This window comes from Chelonia mydas, chromosome 7, assembly GCF_015237465.2.
Source record: "Chelonia mydas isolate rCheMyd1 chromosome 7, rCheMyd1.pri.v2, whole genome shotgun sequence".
Classification (NCBI taxonomy): domain Eukaryota; kingdom Metazoa; phylum Chordata; order Testudines; family Cheloniidae; genus Chelonia; species Chelonia mydas.
In genome coordinates, this window is record NC_057853.1 from 97,610,368 (window position 1) to 97,620,338 (window position 9,971).

Below are 9,971 nucleotides of genomic sequence, written 5' to 3' on the forward strand. Positions count from 1 at the left end.
ATGCGGCTTCTGCCCTGACCCATATGCAGCTTGCCTGTGTACAGCAATGGTCCCCCCACCCCTCATGGCACAGTGGCGTGGACATGTTAGTCTGACTGGGACAAGGAGCACAGTAGCACTCCCAAGGAACCTGCGCAAGCTCATTGCACAGCTTCTGTATGAGACCTTTGAAGGTCTCACTGAGGCCGATTACCGAGATGTGAGAGAGCACCTCAACGCCCTATTCCGCATCTAGGCATGCATGCAGCCCTAACCCTCCTTGCCCCAAGACCCCGCACCGAATAACTTTCTTCCCCAAATAAAAGCCGCTTACCGGGCACGTCCTCTGGTGTTTGTCCTTCCCCAAGCACCGACCACTGCGACTGGCTACCTTCCTCTTGGCTTGAGAACAGCTGCTGGCTGCATGCGTCTAGGGGTGCCGGGGGTGTCTTCCTCCTCCTCAGCACCCTTGCTCCCGCTTTCCTCCTCCTCCTCCTCCTGTCTTGTTGATCTGGGCTCTGAAGTGTCATGGTGGTCCTCAGAGTGGAGGTGGGGTTGCCCCCAAGTATTGCGTCCAGCTCTTTGTAGAAACGGCAGGTCATGGGGGCAGCACCGGAGTGGTGGTTTGCCTTGCAGGCTTTGCGGCAGGCATTCTGCAACTCCTTCACTTTAACCTTGCACTGCAATGTGTCCTGGTCATGGTCGCTTTCCATCATGTCCCTTGATATCTGCCCAAAGATATCATAATTCCTACAGCTGGAGTGCAGCTGGGACTGGACAGCTTCCTCCCAGCAAACACTGATGAGGTCCACCTCGGCATTGCTCCATACTGGAGATCGCCTGGCGCATGGAGGCATGATCACCTGGAAAGGTGTGCTAGAGCACTCCACGCTTCGCTGAGCAAACAGGACAGGGATTTTCAAAATTCCCAGAGAATTTAAAGGGCAGGTCTGATGGTTGGTCACCTGAGGGCAGGGCAGTAGAGTTCAAAGTGATGACCAGAGTGGCTAGAATAGGCATTGCGGGTCACTTCTGGAGGCCGATCAGAGCGCACTAACAGACCAGGGTGTCCACACTGGTGCCGGGAGCACCAAGCGTTATGCCTCTTGTGGTGGTGGATTACCAGGAGCGCTCCAGCCGCAGAGTCAGGGCGCTCTACATGCCTTGCCAGTGTGGACGCATCGTGAGTTAGGGTGCCCGGGGCTGCTTTACTGCACTCTAACTCGCAAGTGTAGCCATACCCTAAGTCACTAAATTGAGTTAAAATGAATGGTATTTTTAATAATATACAGTATTAGGAGTTGTGTTTTTATTATGTGTACTTAATCCAAATAAAACACAGTTATATACTCTAAGATAACACAAACTAATATTGCATTGTAATACACATTCTAAAATAGAGATGTATGATCAAATTACTTGGGTTTGTCATAATTATGCTATAATATTTTATATGCCTCAGGTTACACTCATAGATCTTGCCTATGCGTCATGCAGCCTTGATGTAGATCAAGTAGAATTGTTGAAGCAGACAGTATTTATCCTGGCTTGATTAATACTGGGTTTAATAAGGGAACATGTTTTGCTGATGGCCATACAATGCTTCTCAAACTAACATCAGTTAATTGTTTCAGATTCATACTTGCAAGTTTATTCCGAGAATATTCTGCTGAAAGCTCATAGGGATGGCTTGGAGACAGTTGTGAATTAATGTGTTGGTAATAAAGATTCTCATTGAGTTCATGTAAGTTGCAGCTATCTTTTGGACTTACATTCTTGACTGCCAGCTTTTCCCATTTGTTCCATTATTATTTAGCTAACATCGATATTTCCACCACTTTTACAGGATGGAAAGGTCATCAACTTTTGAAACTGCTCATTTTAACATGGGATTTTGTTCCCTATCTTGTTGATAGTATCACATTGCCCTGGGTGCCCCCTTGTGGCACTGTGAATGAGCCCTGCCTTTCTTTCCCCACAACTCAGCATCAATAAATTCTCTTGCACAGCTCAGGGGTAATGAGAAGCCAAAACAAATTAATTAAATATGTGTCGTTTAATGAAGACCCAGGGAAGAAGCATTTGGAATTACAGTTCAAAGACCATTACTTCAGGACCCTGTTCAGAGCTCCCAAACTCAGAATCCAGAATAAAAGCTTGTGCGTGGTCAGGCTAGCCTCCTGGAGCTGGAAAGAGATAATCCCCTCTTGCAAGATGTTCAGCTTCTAGTCTCCATGTGGTACCTGTCCACTCCAACAGTATGAATTCATGAAATGGATGTAGGTAATTTCTATATCCTTCCTTCAGCCAGCATTCGTGTTTCACATGTTACAGAGAACTATAGACCCATCTCAAGACATTTACATCAATATCTTGTGACTATTACTATTCTTGAAATTTGGTCTTGTCAGCATCATGCCTGGTATAAATGACCATCCTTGTGTCGGGATCTTTATGTAGGCATTGTAGGGTATGTCTAAACTGCAACTAAAGAACCACAGCACGGCCGCAATGGGTCTGGGTCAGCTGACTCAGGCTTGCGGGGGTTCGGCTGTGGGGCTAAAAAATTGCAGTGTAACTATGTAGGTCTCAGAGTCACGACTTTAGCCTGAGCCTGAATATTTACACTGCAATAAGTGCTGGCTCTGAGACCTGCATAGTTACACTGCAATTTTTTAGCCCTACAGCCTGAGCCCTGCAAGCTCAAGTCAATTGACCCAGGCTCTAAGACACAGTGCTGCAAATTTTTTATTGGTGTGTAGACAAACGTGTAGACTGATATGATTCTCAACACTAGAAATGGAAAGTAAGACACTAAAAAAAAATGTCTTATTAATGACGTGAAATACTCCACTTTAGGTGGGTTTTTTAACAGAGAAATAATACTCCTCCATCTTTTATATTTCTCTTTCCAGTTTGATTCTGTGTTCTAAAGAGAAAGTATTGTTAATTGTCTCTCATTCTGGGTCGAGGGAATGTATTACTAAAGAGAGCAGCTAGCAAAGATACTTGATTCTTACTTCATTATTTCAATCTCCTTCTCTTCGCTCTTTCTGTGGTCTTTCTATGGGAACAACATAGTTCAGGTTTCTATTAATTAATGGAAACATTCACTTTGTCTTTTGCAGTGATAATTTCTATGTTTTTAATGTTTCTTCTTGTAGGTATGTGTAGAGCCAAATTGTGATTTGCTTTGCTATGAAATTATATATCTAACTGATAAATGATTGTAGTGAATATCTAACCTTTTAAACTATAATATGTGACAGTCTTGTTTCTTGCAATTTTCTTCTGCTCCATTTTTTTTCATTGATTGAATACCCTCTTTTTGGTTACAAATAAGAAAAAAACTTTATAACTACTGTTAAGCAATGTACAAGCTGCCAAAATAAGTTGTGGAATTGCCATCATGGGAGATATATGGAGTGAGGATGTCGGCAACCCCAATGTGTTAGGGATAATGAAAACAATTCTACCCCAAGACTGCGGGCTAGGTTAGATGAACCACAAGAGGTCACTCACAACCAAAATGAGCCAACGACAATCAGCTCTTCCTTCCATGTGTAACTTTTAGCTGTTTCTTTGTGGTTTATTTCTAGTTTTCCTGCAGCATCGCTCAATCGCTAAAAGCATATATCACAACAATCTTATTTTAATATACAATATTACTGGAAAGTTTTGGCAGAATAGCTCGTACTATGTTTGGAATACCAGTTGGTAAAATGCCCAAGAATTCAAGCCTCAATTCAGTAAGGTGGTTAGTTATATGCCTAACTTTAAGCACATGAATAATCCTAATGATTTTAATTGGAACACTCATGTGCCTACAATTAGGCATGTGCTTAGGTGCCTTGCTGAATCAGGGCTACAATCTAACCCAGATTCAGAATCAGTCTGGAGACCTCTTCATTATGTGGTAAAGTAAAGACAACAATAGTGTCTAAGAAGTTATCATTACCCCTGCGATAAACATGGTTGACTGTCTGCTTAAAAGCAGAGACAGAGGCAATTTAATTTGATAAAGCATCATTCCGAATTTTAAAATATACGTATGCTGCTATTTCTGTGAAAGCCTCAGCATATTTTCAATACTAATGAAACCCAAACAAGGATAATTCTGCTTCATCAGGCAACGTGCTGATTTGTAGAATGGACTGTAGGGTAAGTATGAGAGCATAAAAACAAACCATTTTTGCTATTGTAAACATCAGTATGGTCCTCATATATGGCATTATGAGTCCAAACTAAAAAGTCATTCATAACCAAGAATGCAATTTCATCAACCTTCTGCTTTAATGGGATCCAATCATTTTAGCTGTACCAAAGTTCTTGTCAGAAATGATGTTAGTGCTCTTTCATTGTGCTCGGTAATTCATTATAGTTAGCAGCCTCATCTCTCTGCTTTCCTGAGAGAGAAATTCTCTCATGAAATTCATACCTTTGAAGAGAAGTTTTTTTTTTCCTTACTGTTTTTTTAATGGTACTGGCAGGAATCAGTTCCAGACTCATAAGAGTCCAACAGACTGGTCGGTTGTACTGAAACCTAAGTATTCCCCAAAGAATATAATATATTGTGCCTTTCTTTCTGATCTCACACTGTGTAACTGCGTTGACTTCCAGGCTGTTAGTCCTGATCCCGAGTGGTATGAAATTAGAATCTCTTGACTGTGAAATTCACCAATTCCTTCAATAACAATTAAATCCACTGACAATACACTGGCTTATTCGCTTTTATACAAAATGCTCCAATTAATAGCAAACCACAGCATTTTGTAAGGGGAAGATCAGTAGATGGCAGGATATAGAAACCATGTCAAGGAAACAGTTTCCAATTCATTACTAAAATGATTTTACACTGTGATATGGAATTGGCGATTCAACCTTAACAATACAAAATACTTATCTGTGACATTAAAAATGAAAATGTCATGGGTCACAAATGCAATTATAATATTTTCAATTAAGTTCCTCAAAAGTCTTTCTCCCTAGGCCCACACTACCAGAAAATACTGATGATCTGTTGGTAAAAGTGTAGCGCTGTCAAGGTGGATTCATGTTTAATTTCTGGTCCTTGTGTTTGGCTTAAAACTGCAGACAACGCTACTGCACTGAGGTCTTGTCAGGGATTTGACCTGATTCCCACCATTGGTAGCCTTAATTGATGCTGGGCTATAATCTAACCCAGGATCAGCTATGCTGGTACAAATAGAAATTGTTTTCTCACTATATTGGTGCAGCTACACCAGTGGCTTGTCACACTCTGGCTAATTAAGCTATTATCACTTTTTCTTGATCTAAAAGATTGTAGCTGTACCATGGGGTCATAACTGTGAGAGTGAGAAGGCAGAGCAAAATTATGGCTATTCGTGGATTTCCCCATTTCCCAAGGTGGGGCGGGGGGGAATACCAGATACCAAGACTTCTATAAGACATTTGGCTTGGTACCTCATGATATTTTGATTAAGAAACTAGAAAGATACAAAATCAACATAGCACACATTACATGGATTAAAAATTGGCTAACTGATAGGTCTCAAAGTAATTATAAAAGGTGAATCATCATTGAACAGTTGTGTTTCTAGTAAGATTGTGCAGGGATCAGTTCTTGTTCCTATGTGTGACCCGGTGTACTTGGGGCAGCCCTTTCTGAAAATGCCAAGGTCGGGCAGGCTACAAAAGGAAGAGCAAATACTCCCAAAACTGGTGGTTAACACTGAAGTTAAACTCACCAATCAGTCACAAACTGCTCCTGATCCTCCACACTGGTTATCAAGAAGCTAAAAAAAAACAATCACCCAGTCCCCTATATTGCATTCCCGTTCTCTGGCTCCCAATCAGCACCTAGATCCAGTACAATGAGAAGTTATTTAAAAATTCTGCTCACTATACAAAATGTTCTTCTGACCCTAAAGGGTCAGCCACGTTATCAGGTCAATATTAGTTTGGATCTTACCCAAAATACCATGCTGCCAGCCAGTCCTTTAATGTCTAAAACTAAAGGTTTATTATAAAGAAAAAAGAAAGAACAAAAAGAGAGTTGTTAAATGGTAAAGCACTCAGATATATGGACTTCGAAGTCTCTCTGTGTATCAGGTTCTTAGCAGTATTGGTGAGTTTGCTGGCTTGAAAGTCCCTCTGGAATACAGCCACAGCTTGGATGGGTCATTCAGTCCTTTGTTCAGAGCTTTGTTTGTAGAAAAGTTACTCCAGAGATAGGAAGCAGGAATGAAGACTAAATGGAGATGATGCAGCTGTCCTTTATATTCCTTTTGCCATGTGGCTTGTATTTCCTTTGTCCCAAACACAAGCTGCCCAGCACATGGCATGGAAAAGCATTAGATTTCTCTGTCCACGGGCATATCACATGCCTTGCTGAATCATAAGGTGTATCCCCTGGTTCCTTTCAATGGGTTCATTGTACAGTTGATGACCCTTGATGTGCCATCAAACAGGCTAGGCAGTGCTGATGCCAATCTGTCTGGGGGTGTCACTCAGAAACACAGCACAAGTTTTGAAATACAGATGTACCATACATATCTATAATTCATAATACAAAGGTGATAAAACATATAAACAAGATCATCATACTTGGCCAATCATAACATTTTCACAGATACCTTACATGGCATATCTGGTCAGATTCCTTGCAATTTTATAATACGGTATCAACAATATCATAAATTGTCTCCCAGATTCCATACAGCGTCACACTATGCTATTTAACATTTTTTATCAATGGCCTTGAAGAAAATATAAAATCATCATTGATAAATTTTCATATGACACAAGATTAGGGGAATGGTAAATGATGAAGGAAACAGGCCACTGATACAGAGCTATCTGGATCACTTAGTAAGCTAGGCACAAGCAATATATGTTTCAGTACGGCCAAATGTAAAGTCATACATCTAGTAACAAAGAGTGCAGGCCACATTTTCAGGATGGAGGACTCTATACAGGGAAGTAATGACTCTCAAAAGTATTTGGGGAACCTGGTGGATAATCAGAGGTGCATGATCTCCCAGTGTAATGCTCTGGCCAAAAGGGTGAATACATTCCTTAGATATATAAACAGGGGAATATTGAGAAGGAGTAATTTGGCACTGATATGACCTCTACTTGAATACGGTACCTAGTTCTGGTGTCCACAATTCAAGAAGGGGATGTTGAAAAATTGGAGAGGGTTCAGTTAAGAACCACGAGAATGACTTAAGTACTACAAAACATGCCTTATAGTGAAAGACTCATGGAGTTCAATCTATTTAGCTTACCTAACAGAAGATTAAGGGCTAAAGATACAGACTAACGTGGCTACCCCTCTAATAATTAAGGGGTAAATTGATCAAAGTTTATAAGTACCTGCATGGTGAAAAAAAATTGATAATAGAGGGTCCTTCAAACTAGTAGACAAAGGTATGATAAAATTCAGTAGAAGTTAGACAAATTCAGACTAGAAATAAGGCACAATTTTATAACAGTGAAGATAACTAACCATTGGAACAATTTATCAAGGGTTGGGGTGGATTCTTCATCAATGGCCATTGCAAAATCAAGATGGAATTTTTTTTTTAAAGATATGCTCTAATTCAAACAGGAATTAATTATGGGAAATTCTATGGACTGTTTTATGCAGGAGATCAGACTAGATCACAGTGATCCCTTCTTACTTTATAATAATTGAATTTTTGTGTAATAGGGGTTCTTTTCATTTTCAAGTACAAATTAATGTATGAATAGAGTTATAGAATAACAGGGGTTTAGGTAACTTTTCACTTCCAAGGTGCATCAGCAAAGGTGCTTAGATACGAATGCAGTGTCGCTCACAGCTGCAATTTTTCTAGTTTTGGTCAGTGCTATTAATACTCTATTAATTCAATTATTTTTAAAATAGTTGGTCATGTAACAGTGCTTCATCATACCCTTGGTGCAGTAGCCTTTTTCCAAATTAATATTGGGTATATTAATTCTGTGAAGATTCTCTTTCTGAATTTTTGTACATCCAATTGTCCAGGAAGCTAAACCCCCTCATATGAGATGAGATGGATACTATTGCTCCTTTTTTAACCAAGCAGCTGGTCAAAGTTCAAGGCTTTGGGGCCATTCCAACTGGAAGTAGAAATGGATGGGGTCTGGTATTTTCTTTGCTGCGATCTTGTTTATTTACAAAGAGAATACAAGTCCTGCTTTTCTGAAGAAACCAAGTACAAAAGGAGCAGTTTCTCAACTTACAACCCCAATCCTCTTTAGCCAACAGACCAAAAAGCACTCTCTAATTTTTTCATGGGTCACATTGTCCTTACAGGTTGCTAGTTACCCATCTGCCTTTTCCCCGCTCTGCCTCTGTCTCTCTTCTTGTTTGTTCTCGGTTTCTGTATGTTTGTTCTCGGTATCTGCCAACACACACACACAAAACCACAGATAGTACTCAGCAAAACTCCACCCAATCCAAACTCCTGGATGGGTTCACAACCATCTTAGGGTTAGCCTTAGGTGGGGGAGCTTCTCATTAACTCACCATGAGAGTCACATTAATTAAAGGATGCATTCACAACCTATCTCAAAGAGATTTGTGATCTAAGTAGTCACCAGTACCTCTCAGTGTAACAATACCTGTAAAAATCACCATATCACCATGTTCCACAATGCCCTAAATAGGTTATCTGGCTGTTCAGCTATATTTTAAAACCACACAGAGCCCAGAATGATTGAGATTTATAATGGATTTTGGGGGGAGGGGTTGTTTTTGTTTTGTTTTTTTAAATAAGGTGATAAATAACAATGACTAACAAGATATGTCTGAATGGATGATAGGAAAGTGGCATTACTCTTTTTATCTATGTGCTACAGACAAGTCTGCCATCCCCAAATAAGCTTTTATTTGGTAAAACCTTCTTGGAGAGAGATAGAGACATATGATCTAATACACTGCATGTACTTTCATCTAATTGAAAATAAGCCTTTGCAAAGGGGTTCCTTGGCATTTTAGCAGGGATTACATTTGCCTACATCTTTCAGATCTTCATTTCAGAGATTGACAGCAATGAACCTCACACTGATACAAATCTTTAAGTTCATCACTCAGTTCTCTGTATTATTGTCATTTTACAGGCAAAAGCAATATCCTCCTCAAAGCAGTCTAATAGCATTGATTTCAGCATTGTGTTGTTGATTGTTATTTCAGCATTTCTCAGTTATCTCTTTGAAGCTAGCAGCCAGTGCAGATCATCTGAATGTTTCATGTGATAACCTTTACCTAACATCAATTTCAAAAATCTGTTTTGTGAATTCCTAAGTGAAATCCCTCTTCTTCTTCCTGAAACACTTCTAGTGTAAATAAGGCATTTGTTGCAATAATCTTTCTGACAATGATCATGATACACGATATCAGAAGTGAAAGTATTCTCAGATGTTTGCAGATACTATAGATATGGAAGTAATCCAAAGATGCAGAAAGCCGTTGGCCGGGCAACAGAAGGATGACAAGCATTAGCCAAAAGAAAAAAAAAAAAAGGAGAGAGAGATTAAGGCCCTTCACTACATCCCAAAAGCAAATTATAATGGACTGAGAAGGCAGCAATGATTAAATACATAGCATAATCTTCATAACCACCATTATGTTCACACTCTGGTTTTCCTCTATAGAAAGGACAGAATTCCATTTTATTGGGAATCTGCAGAGTTTCCAGGGAAATGCCCTTGATGTTGTGCTCATTTATATTTGCTACCTGACATCATAAACAGGCGCCACTGGCACTAGAAAATCTGTCTACTCCACTGACAGACCTGATGTTGACCAATGCAGCCCTAAAATTAGATGGCACTAACTGAGGCCAGTCTCTTTATGTTTACTTCCTATGGAGCAACTGTATTTTAAAGCTGCCCTGCCCTCGTGGAACACCTAAGTAAGGCAGGTGATGGCACTATCATGTAACGGACTCTGTTGGTGTAATGGGCTTAAATTTACATCCCTTGTGCCAACAGAGATGATTTGA

At 40.0% G+C, this 9,971-nt stretch overlaps 1 long non-coding RNA gene across 1 annotated transcript; it reads right to left on the bottom strand.

Moving 5' to 3' along the window:
- Positions 1–329: 329 nt before the first annotated feature.
- Positions 330–9,760, bottom strand: LOC122466703. Its single transcript, XR_006292432.1, has 3 exons — positions 9,750–9,760; positions 4,980–4,988; positions 330–842 (listed from the first exon to the last, which is right to left on the bottom strand). It is a non-coding gene; the product is annotated as an uncharacterized LOC122466703 (long non-coding RNA).
- Between the last annotated feature and the right edge of the window lie 211 nt (positions 9,761–9,971).